General features: G+C 47.7%; 1 protein-coding gene across 2 annotated transcripts in view; it reads left to right on the top strand.

The window, feature by feature from the left end:
* The first annotated feature begins 844 nt into the window (after window positions 1-844).
* The window catches only part of PPP6R1 (protein phosphatase 6 regulatory subunit 1), a 79,508-nt gene continuing 68,019 nt past the window's right edge, over window positions 845-12,333 (top strand). For both annotated transcript variants that reach the window (XM_066607751.1, XM_066607752.1), the window contains exon 1: window positions 845-1,059. The gene's annotated coding sequence lies outside the window, so the exon portion shown is untranslated. The remainder of the gene's footprint in view (window positions 1,060-12,333) is intronic.

Genomic DNA, 12,333 nt, shown 5'->3' on the forward strand with positions numbered 1-12,333 from the left:
AACAAAAAGACTTTCTAACAGCGATATGGCGACCGCCAGTGTGGAGGAGCCAGTAAGGTAGTTTTCATCATATTTTGTGAGATAAAACCAGGAGTGGAGCAGAAAGTAGATGGGGAGATTTCCATTTCTTCAGTATTTTGGACCCGCTGCTGGTTTGGTTCACAAAACACTGTATTACTACCCTAATACCCCGGGAACGCTGCGGCCCCCTGGATTATACAGCTGGCTGTACATGGGTATCATTTTCCTCCTCGGTAAAGGACACAAAATATGTCTTAGGACTTGTGACCTTAATTTTTAACCTTTTGCAATCCAATTAGGGGGCTTTCTCCTTCTGGCGCCATCTGCTGGCTAGAGCCAGTACTGCAGCATGTGACATGCCTGAGAGGCCCCTGACAACAGAGCGGCCAGTAATCTACAGTAAGAATACCCTGCCGGACGTCTTCCGACATCGGAGCTGTACAGCCTTCAATCAGAATGTCTTCAGACATCAGACAGTGGATTGGAAAGGGTTACAATTCTCACAACCCCCGTGGAAAAACACCTTAAGGGTTAAAAACAGATGATTTCTCTGTCAAAAGAAACCATATTTCCAGTCTACAGCGGGACACACCGGCCCGAGCACAGCGCCCGCCCGGCACCGCCTCTCCCACCCGCACCAGCAGCTCTGACAGGAGAACGCCGCTCCACACTTTCCCGCCCACCCTTCTCACAAGCCCCGCCCATCCTCACGACTTCACCACATGACACCGCCCAAATGTTTCAAGGCGCCCCCTAGCTCCACAACACTTCCGCAGCGCCACCCGCAGGTCAGTTGAGGTGACGCACACCGGAACCCCCTCTCCTCCCACCCGCAGTTCTTGCGAGCGGAAGCGGAAGACTCAGCTCTTTCCGCTGCTGCCGTCCTTCCAGAGATCGCTAGCCCCCGTGACAGCAGCGATAGCCGGGTGTGTGCACCTCCTCTGCCCGTCTCCTGTACTCCCCCCGCCGGGAACGGAGGTCTGGCCGCCGGCGCTGAGCCTGTCTTGTACGTCACTGCTCCGGGAGAGCCGCCGCAGGGTGAGTGTGTGCGGACGGCCTGCTGACACGGGCTCGTCACCCCGGGAGACCTCCGGCTGTTAACCCCTGCCGGCCCGCCGCCGCCTGTCACCTAGCAACGCTGCGGCCTGCCCGCCCGCGCGTGGTTACCCACAGTGCCCTGCGCCTCAACTGCCTGGAGAGGGCAGTACAGAAGCCTTCACCTGTGGGGGGCGCTGCTGGACCTCCTGTCAGTCACTTCATGCAGGGGGTGGCTGATGCCAGTGAGCAATAGAGTGCAGTGATTATGAAAAGACTGTTATAAGGAGTGATTGGAGAACATTAGGGCTAGTTATGCCGATAACTCATATATTCCCACGCTGCCTCCGCTGTCAGGCACTGTATGAGCCGGGCTTCCCCAAACGCCTCCCCTCCGGGTCGTTTCTGACACGTTGCGTCCCTTGTGTCGGCCTGGTGCCTCGCGCCCGATGCTTGCCACCCTCACCCACACGGATTGTCCGTGTACTTCTCACTGACTGCGTACAGACGGCGAGCGGACCCATTAAAGGGTCTGTCGTTACAACAAGACCCGTCCCCCTGCTCACCTGGCCTAATACCTGTCCTGGAGCCCAGGGGCGCAGCTGATAGCTGCCACCAGTATCAGGGGCAACTTCCAGGTAGACGGCGGAAGTCAGGCGTCTGCAGCCAATCGGAGGCCGCAGCGTACCCGTATATACGGCACCGTACATGATCCGATTGGCTGCAGGCGACACTTGGCGGCCCGTGTACCTGGAAGTCACTGCCAGTACCGGTGATGGCTCTCAGCTGCGTCCCGTAGCTTCCGGACAGGGGAGTATGCCCTCTTTTATTTAGGCCGGGCGCAGTGGGTCTTGTAACGACAAAGCCCCTTTAACCCTTTAATGTAAACCGGTGGATTCAGAGTTTTTTTTCTTCTGCGGAACTTTATTTCACGTAAAGAAAAAAAAAATGCGCTGGTCCTTTTTTGTCCCGTATTCTCAGACCGCCCCCCCCCCCGTATTCTCAGACCGCCCCCCCTCCCCCCCGTATTCTTAGACCCCCCCCCCATCCGCCGTATTCTCAGACCCCCCCCCCATCCGCCGTATTCTCAGACCGCCCCCCCCCCGTATTCTCAGACCGCCCCCCCCCCGTATTCTCAGACCGCCCCCCCTCCCCCCGGTATTCTCAGGACCCCCCCCCATCCGCCGTATTCTCAGACCGCCCCCCCCCCCCCATCCCCCATAGTCTCAGACTGCCCCCCCCCCCCCCCGTATTCTCAGACCGGCCCCCATCCCCTGTAGTCTCAGACCGGACCCCCGTATGAGGGTTTATTGGGGCCCGGTCACACAGGCGTATTTCTCATCAGTATTCTGTGAGCCACAACCAGCAGTGGATCCAAAATACGGAAGAAACGCGACTCTTCCCGCCATACTTCCTGTTTGTACGCTCCATGAACGATCCTGATCTGTGAAGGAGCCCTGAGTGTTTAAAAGACCAAACCGCATTAAACATGGCGTGGGGCCGCCTTCACATTGGCGTGAAAATGCAGAATTATGAATCCAGTGATGTTTATTGGTCTAATTCCCACTTGCCGTGTTTTCACTAGGGGACAGTGAACACCCCCTCACCCCTCCCCCACCCCAAACAATCTTGGTCCATGAATGCAGTCCATGATAGAATCTGCTGCGATTTAATGTCAGTCGGTCCGATGGGCATCATATCCGCCCTTGTAGGGAGCATCACATGTGAGATGTAGGCTGGTGGAGGTCATCAGCCCCTGCGTGCAGACAAGGAGGTTACCGCTTACTTATGGCAAGCAAAGATTTTGGGAAAAGTGGCAGTAAAGTATAAATGGAGTGGTAAATCTGTTGGGGTTCCTGTCCCCGTGTGTTCACTGCACCGCCGCCTGATACAGGTGTAGGGAGTCAGTGACCATGGACGTTCATTGATCCATGGACGTGTGTATAGACACTGTGTAGATCCAGAGATAGATGGCAGCATGCTGTATCTCTGATACCACGCAGCATGAGCCCCATGTGTGTGCAGCGTATGAAGCGCGGTCCATACACAATCTATTGCGCTTTCATACGCGACTTCGCCATGACATTTTTTTTAAAAGTTGCACTGCCGTGTGTGTGAGATACGTGGGCATTCAATGTACATTTGCAGTCCTACGCGCTCTCAGCCGGCAGACCCGCTTACATTTACCGATACATTTGTGGACGTGGCCTTAGGCTGGGTACTCACCGGACGGAAATCCCACGGCTTAGCCGCACCAAAAAAAAAAACCACGGTACAGCCACACTCTTAACACCCGCGGCATTTCGCCGCAGGTTTTATAGGGGAGTGAGGCTACAGTGGGGGGGAAAAAGGATTGACATGCCGTGGAATTGAATTCCGCACCGGATGTCCGTTTCCACCCAGCTTTGCCGCAACAAATTGACCACCCAGTGTGTACGAGAATTTTGCAAAAACTCGTCCAGATCACTGGCTAATCCTGGGATTAGGAGCCACGGGCGGAATTGCCACATGGAAATTCTGTGGCAATTCCGTCCCGTGTGAACCCAGCCTTATGGTGGTTTCGCATCTGCGCTTGGGGTTCCTCTTTCCTGCTCCATTTGGGGAGCAGGAAAGGTGAATCCCCGCAGTCAAATTGCTCAGTCTTTGAATGGAACCGAAGAGCGCCGGATGCACTCCATTGACTAGAATAGGATCCGTCTGCTTTCCACCCAGCTGCCTGGTTTTTGGACGAGGTGGAGTGCTTCCACTGCAGATCCACAGCAAAATTCTTGTGTGGTGGTCCGATTTTGCTGTGGATCCTATGTAGTTTCACCCCTATATATTGAAGGGGTTGATCAGCTGTGAACATCCACTGTATTTCCACAACATGAGCTTGCTGTGGTTTTCAGTACAGAATTTTACCGCTGGCTGTAATTCTCAGGCCAGAGAAAATAAGACCCTGTCTTATATATTTTTTTTGCCCAAAAATAGGCACTTGGTCTTATTTTTGGGGGATGTCCTTATACTTGCCTAGTAGGCTTGGTCCAGGTCCCTCCTGCTGCTCTCCTGAGCTCCGACGCGCTGAACCACAGCATTGGCCAATTCATAAATCCCACCTCCACAATGCAATGTCTGTGATTGGTTCTTCGACCAATTGGCTCGATAAACCAATTGCAGCCATCGATTTGGTTCGAGTCCTGCACTGATTGGCTGAGAAGTGCTCAAGACCCAATCAGAGCCATTGTTACCTGGAGGTGGGATTTATGAATCCCATAGCCCGGAAGTGATCATCTGTGGTCGGCTGAGGACTGCAAGAAGCACGTCATAGCTCCAGAGAGCAGCGGGAGGGTCCTGAACCGAGCCTGCTAGGTAATGTATTCCTTTTTTAAAATGTAATGCAGCTAGGGCTTAGTTTTAGGTTAGAGGTTATATTTCAAGCCTCCCCGAAAATCCTGAAAAGTCAGAGTAGGGCTTATTTTCAAGGTAGGTTTTCTTTTTGGGGGAACAGGGTAACTGTGCTAAGGACTCGCTCACTCAAACTTATTTACCGTAACCTGCGTATTACATGTGTATATTTTGCACACTTAGGGTGCCTACCCACTAGTGGGTTTTTTCCCTGCGAATTCGCTACGTTTTTTTTCCCTAGTTGTCATTGGGCCTTTTTAATGTTAAAAACGCAACGCATCAAAAACGTCAACTTGCGTTTTTAACATTAGAAAGTCCCATTGACAACTAGAAGAAAAAACGTAACGAATTTGCAGAAAAAAAAACAAACCTGCATTTGTTTTCCATGTGCGTGGAAAAAAAAAGCATCAGCTCCTCTTCGGTGCATCTTCCACCCCATTCTAGTCCATGGGGGCAGTACATGTGCATGTTACTATGTATTTACTGTCTTACGTGCGTTATAAATACGTGTATTACGCAGACCACATAGACCCGTGTGAGTGGGCCCTGGACGTCTTCATTCTCAGAATGGGTGGGTGTCCCTTATAAAGCCGTGGTGTATTCGAATGATATGCTATCACTGTACAAGGTGGGAATAGCCGTTTACGAGCGGATCATGGGTAGGCACGCAGTGTGGGGTGTGTATTGTAGTTACCATTTCACTTCATCCTTATGCAATGGTTACCTGTGGTAAGAGAAAAACACCTTGGCAGGTGAAGGGTAAGACAATCTCCAACAGCAGTAGAAGCAAATAAAAATATATAATTAAGCCTTCTGCTGACAAAATAGAAGAAAAGCCCGTTCAGGCATGATAAACGTTTTCATGCCTGGAAATTGAGAGAAAAACTACTAATATTGGTAATCCTACTGTCCTGTGATATCGCCTTTATACCCAATGGAGTAGATTTGTGAAACAGCCTAGAAGAAAAACTGTCTTGGTTCCTCCTAGCAACCAATCACAGTGCAGCTTTCATTTTGTTGATCTCTGATTGGTTGCAACGGGAACTAAGACTGTTTTTTTTTCTATTAGACCTTTTCATAAATCTACCCCAGATTGTTTGTGTGTTCCAGTCTTTGTTTTTCATATTTTTTCTTCTTGTGGCTCTGGGCGTTGGTGTATCTGCTGTTCAAATTACTATTCCAAATCCGCTGTCGTGTGTACATGAGGATTACCAGTATCTGGATATATGATGTTATCAGCAGTGTTCTCCTCTGCAGACTGTAGCTGTGATTTTCCATGGTCTCTGAAGTGGTGGGAGGAGCCTGCTGTTATGTCTTCTATACTCTGTGCATAGAGAAGATTGCAGAATGTATTCCATAACTGTCAGACACAGACTTAACGTCATCACGGAGGACACTAAAGCAGTACTGAACAGTGGAGATGTGATTCCAGTAGCTGTAACAGTCTCACACAGACTGATTGTTTACGATCTCCAGTAGCTCACTCCCCCGCACCTCCCTATTGATTTCTCTGGACAGTATGAGTTCTCATATGGGCTTTCTTGACAACAGGCAGTGGACAGCAAATGAAAAGAAAAGGAGACCCCTTAATGGCCAGCACTTTAGAGGGATTTTTCAGCACAAAAATGTAACCCCTTAGTGACCAGCCTATTGTGTTTTTACGTCCTGTATCGCCGGGCTACGTATGAAGAGAGATTGCACTGTGATTTCCCTCCATACATCCCGGCTGCCGTGGGGTGGCTTGATAGAATGCCTGCCCGATCACAGTATGATGTAATGCTGTCTCCAAAAAAAAAAAATACAATAAAAAGCGAGCCAAAAAGTTGTATGTATTCCAAAATGGTACTAACGCAAACTACAGGACGTCCCGCATAAAATGACCCCCGCACAACTATGTTAATGGAAAGATTTAAAAAAGCTATTGCGTGCAGAAGATGGGGGAAGAAAATGATTGAAAACAATTAAATGTCTTTGAACAAAAAATACTAGTACAGTAAAAAAAAACAAAAAAAACTGTTTATCGTAGTAATCGTACTGACCCATAGAATAAAGTTATCATGTCATTTTTGTTTCCATAGAAACAAGACTGTCCCAAAGATGATGGAATTTAATTTTTTTCCCCCTTAGAAGTTTTCAGTACATTACATAGCACCATTGAAAAATACAACTCGTCCCGCTAAAAACAAGCCTCATACAGCGACGTCGATGGATAAATAAAGGAGTTATGATTTTTTTTTTTAAGAGGGGGGGGGGGGGACACAAAAATAGGGAAAACTAAAAGGCTTTGTCACTAATAGGATAATGTTAGGTAGATGGTGATTTGCACTCTTGCTAGTTGTTCATTGGCTATCATAGAAGCACAAGGTGTTTGAAAATGACTGAGCTCTTCCTCTTCAGTTGGGTCATGTGATTTCATTGGGACCGCCTGCGCATTGCGTTTCTCTCTGTTTTCTCACGAAGTCACTATGTCCGTCACCAGGTCTTCCTGTATGTGACACTTCATGGCTTGTAGCGCACAGGCTCCTGTCACACTGGCCCGATGAGCGTATTGGGACGTGTCTGTATTACACTTTACATTACAGCCGTATCTTATCAGCATTGGCCTCCGTATTGTTTTTATTTCCTTCTCGGCAAATACAGATTTGAGTTTGCTTTTTTCTATTAGGCAATATGGAGGCAGAAATGTAAAAAATAGGGCATTTAAAAGAAAAAAAACTGAAAAATACAACCATGTGAATGGATACGTAGGTTTATATTGGCTCCATATTACAGTCCACAAAACATGGACCAAATACGGAGCTAAAATATGATTGTCTGACAGCAGCTGTGTACGGTTGGGCCTCTCACACAGGCGCTTTATACATGCCGTTGGCTGCAGGGAACTGCGACCAAATGGGAAATTGCAGCAAAACACGGCGCTCTGCCACATTCATGTGTGAAAGCAGCCTTATAATGGGGATGACCGCTCCTCCTCCTCCTCACTGTATATTTATGATCTGTAGTCTATTTAGAAGAATATACATGGTGATAATCAACCTCTGTGAAGTCAGCACCCCATCTTTCAAAAAAGTTAATTTTTTTATAAGTTCTGGATGCACCCCAAAGAGTTCTAGAGTTCCCAATTAATTTTAAAAATAGTTCTAGCAAATTAGGCAAAAAAATCAACAAATGTATCTCTGCGGTGCTAACTTCCAAAAGTGATATTACTAAATCAGCGAGAACTTTGTAAATATTGGTTCTAGAGCTTCGAGCATTAAGAGTTTTCTTCAGAACTCTTGAGGTGCTACCCAGAACTCTAATAAAATCGCAGGATTTCCCCAAAAATTATTTACACATAATAACTGAATTTTTTTTGATCCGGCATTTGAAAATCCGCGAGAACACTGTAAATATTGGTTCTAGAGCTTCGAGCATTAAGAGTTTTCTTCAGAACTCTTGAGGTGCTACCCAGAACTCTTATAAAATTGCGGGATTTCCCAAATTTTTTTTTACACATAACTGAAATTTTTGGATCTGGCATTTGAAAATCAGCGAGAACTTTGTAAATATTGGTTCTAGAGCTTCGAGCATTAAGAGTTTTCTTTAGAACTCTTGAGGTGCTACCCAGAACTCTTATAAAATCGCAGGATTTCCCCAAAAAGTATTTACACATACTAACTGAAATTTTTGGATCCGGCATCTAAAAATCAGCGAGAACTTTGTAAATATTGGTTCTAGAGCTTCAAGCATTACGAGTTTTCTTCAGAACTCTTGAGGTGCTACCCAGAACTCTTATAAAATCGCGGGATTTAAAAAAAAATTATTTACACAAATCCGCAGCGGCGGCTTCTGCCGGCTTAGATGCAGCGGATTTGCCATCCCGTGTGGACGAGATTTCTGAGATTTCTCAGCTGTCATTCAGCTGAGAGCTGCCCCTGATTGGTCCCTGCTCTGAGCCAATCAGAGGCAGCACTCACTCACCCATTCATGAATGGGTGTGAGTGAGAGCTGCCTCTGATTGGTCAGGCTGTGACCAATCAGAGGCAGCTCATTCAGCAGGCGGGGATTTTAAAGCCCCGGCTGCTGAATACTACTCTGAGCAGTTCAGGAGAAATGCCGGCCGGCCGCGGCTGAACTCTGTCTGCCGGGACCAGTGAGTATATATATTTTTTTGTTTTTACACATTTCTGGATGAATTTCAGGGAAGGGCATATATTTTTAAGCCCTTCCCGAAAATTCATCGTGAGATCGCCCGCAGCCCATTGCTATCAATGGAGCTGGCTGTATTGCCGATTTCTATTGAAACGTGGCTAGGAGCAGATTTTGGGGGCGATTTTCCGGCCCTGGTAACGCGATTTGCGATCCGCAAATCGCGGGAAAAAATGCCCATGTGACCAAGCCTTGATTTTCAAATGCCGGATCCAAAAATTTCAACGTTATGGATAAATTTTTATTTTTATTTTTTTTGAAATCCCATGATTTTCTAAGAGTTCTGGGTAGCACCTCAAGAGTTCTGAAGAAAACTCGTAATGCTCAAAGCTCTAGAACCAATATTTACAAAGTCTCGCTGATTTTCAGATGCCGCATCCAAAAATTTGTTATGTGTAAAAAAATTGGGGGGAAATCCCGCGATTTTATAAGAGTTCTGGGTAGCACCACAAGAGTTCTGAAGAAAACTCCTAATGCTCGAAGCTCTAGAACCAATATTTACGAAGTTCTCGCTGATTTTCAAATGCCGGATCCAAAAATTTCAGTTATGTGTAAAAAAAAATTTGGGAAATCCCGCGATTTTATAAGAGTTCTGGGTAGCACCTCAAGAGTTCTGAAGAAAACTCTTAATGCTCGAAGCTCTAGAACCAATATTTACAAAGTTCTCGCTGATTTAGTAATATCATTTTTGGAAGTTAGCACCGCAGAGATACATTTGTTGATTTTTTTGCCTAATTTGCTAGAACTATTTTAAAAATTAATTTGGAACTCTAGAACTCTTTGGGGTTCATCCAGAACTTATAAAAAAATTAACTTTTTTGAAAGATGGGGTGCTGACTTCACAGAGGTTGATAATCACTCTGTCCTCCCAGCAGGCAGGGATGGTGCTGACACTAGTTGCCCATGTGATGCTGTACTGATGCATCATGGGATTACTAGCATGGCATAAAGGAAAAAAAAGCAGGGTGAAATTTAGGGCTGGGTTCCCACACGGCGTATTCCCGGCAGACATCTCGCAGTTTGGCTGCAGCGAAAAACCGCGAGATTTCCGCTGGGAAAGCGCTACTTCAAAACCCGCGGTAGTTGGCCGCTGGTTTTGGAGCAGCTTGGGCGCATGCTTTTTCTCCCATAGAAGAGAGCGCAGCCACAACGGGAAACAAAAGAATAAACATGCTGCTGATGGCAAATCCATGACGCAGCGCCGGCTTCTGCCACGATGGATTCGCCGTCCTGTGTGGACAAGATTTCTGAAAAGTCTCGTCCACATGGCTGGGTAATCTAGTGATAGCAGCCGCAGCGAAATTCTGGACGGAATTTCTGCGGCAAATCCGCCCTGTGTGAACCCAGCCTGAGGCTTTATTCCCCATCGACTGCCGCTTTCAAGGCTGGCTGATATATGCTATGTTGGGAGAAGAAAATCTGGTGAACGGGCGCACAAATCAAACGTTTGTGCGCCTGTTCAGATGGCCTGGTGAGGCCGGTGCAAATACGCCGACCTCACCAGGCCATCACCCATTTCCCCTCCCTCCCCATCGCACTCTCACCTCTTGTTCCTACCCGCTCGTTCTGTGCAATAAGGAGGTGGGACAGGGGCGGGACTAGGTGCCGGTCCGCCCTGCCTCCTCCCATTGATTGCTATAGACAAGTGGTGGGGAGGGTGGGCGTTTACTCTGCCCATGTCCCAACCCTGGTCTATAGCCATGAATGGGAAGAGGCGGGGCGGACCAGGGCTTAGCTCTGCCCATTCCCATTTTACAGAACGAGCAGGGAGGAATGAAAGGTGAGCCTGCACGGGGAAGGGCGGGGGGACAGAGGGAGGGAGTTTAGCAGCCACGCTGCTAAACTTCCTCCCACCTACAGCCAGCAGCCGACGTATTCTGGCCCAAAAGATACTTCCAGGACTATCTTTTGGGCCCAACGTAAAAACGCCCGGCGCTATATTGGCTTGATTGGGCGTTTTTATGTCTCAGAATTATGCCCATGTGATCTGATGTATCAGATCACAGCGCATATCGTCTGGGCGTGACACTGGCTAGCCGATATGTGCTCGTGGGAAAGAGCCCTAAAAGTGAAGCTTGTCCCTGATGATTATCAGACAGGTGGCTGCATTGCATAGGAGACATCTAGAGTGTGATCAGAGAGACGCAGTGATGGTAAAATGTGTTTTTGCTGGAGTGTGGTTTAGATTTCTATCTCCATTAAAGGCCTGTTCACATCACGGTTCACCTAAAGACCCATTTATACACAACGATTATCGCTCAAAATTCGCTCAAAAGCAGTCTTTTGAGCGATAATCATTGTCTAATTGCGCTGACATTTTGCACTTTTCGTTAACGAATCACTGATCGTTCTCTTTCAGCGTGCTGAAAGACAACGATAAGCCTTATCAGGTGTTCACAGCGGGATACAGCTGATACTATTGTTTCAGCTGCATCCCGCTCTTTGAACACAGCCGGGGTATGAAGAACACAGCGGTCCAGCTGTGTTCTTCATACTCCACACAGAGCGCACAGCTGTATACCAACTGAGCACTCCGAGAAGAGAACAGCTGGATGCCGAAGACAAGCAGCCCCGCTCGGAACGCAAAGTGATTGTTCAAAACTATCAGTCAAACTGCCATTTGAGCGATCACCTTGCCATCTAAATGCACAGACCTCTTTTGAGCAATAATCGTTGCCTCTAAACCAGGCTTTACTTTCCAGTAGTTCTATCATGATTTACGTCTAAAATACTGAAACTGGCATCCAGATGGAAGCCATTGTAGAAATCTGCTGACGCGGCGACCACTAGACCTGTCTTATTGCGGTTCCTGCATTTTGTGCTGGAAAGTATAATGTGCTGCACCACGGAAGTTGTTGTGGGTTTTTTTTGCACTTTGTTCCAGAAAGAATAACAGAAACCTGCGAAAACGGGGAGATATTGGTTTTGAGGATTTTAGATGTAAACTGTGATGAGCTTCCAGCATGTAAGGTGAAACATGATGTGCATCGGCCTGAAGGCTGACCTGCTTGCCTTGGGGAGCCTGTAATTCTAGTAGGGAATCCTCCCCTGCTTCCCTGCCCTCCTTGTGATTGACAGCCTGGTATCCAGAGGACGGTCACTCCACAGAAAGGCAGACTCCAGTTGTTACCTAATTCTACTTGTATGACATAAGCCATGACCAGGTCTGAGCATTGTAGAATGGAAGTTGTACTTGTTTATGAATTCCTGCCCTCGGGGAAGGTTGGCTGTAAGTTTTTGTGCCTTCATGCTGGGATAAGGGCAGATAATTATGGGGTTGTTTGCTGTAGAAAATCCTCAAAATTTTGAGTTAATACAAGGATCCCCTGTTCAGAACCCTCATGTATTCTCCGTAGTGGAGAATGGGTACAAAGAGTGTCTCGCTCCGGGGGATCCGACAAGTCCGTGCAATACACAGACAGCCTATTGATCTCCGTCAGACGTTGTATAACGTCACTGGTATAGGAATGGAATATGTTGCCGGACCCCTGACAGATTACACCTGATTACTGGACATACACATCTCCTCCAGCCTCACGCACACGGCCCTATTATGGCTGTTCGGGGGCACCTATGGAGGTGCATGGGGCCATTACCGTACCTTTATATGCCTCTAATGTTTCAGTCTGATTTGCAATTCTCGGGTGAAAAGATTCGGGGGGCGCTGGAGATGAGTGGGGGTTACAGAGGGGAGTGGGGGGGGGG

This window comes from Eleutherodactylus coqui, chromosome 6 (genome assembly GCF_035609145.1).
Source record: "Eleutherodactylus coqui strain aEleCoq1 chromosome 6, aEleCoq1.hap1, whole genome shotgun sequence".
Taxonomy (NCBI): domain Eukaryota; kingdom Metazoa; phylum Chordata; class Amphibia; order Anura; family Eleutherodactylidae; genus Eleutherodactylus; species Eleutherodactylus coqui.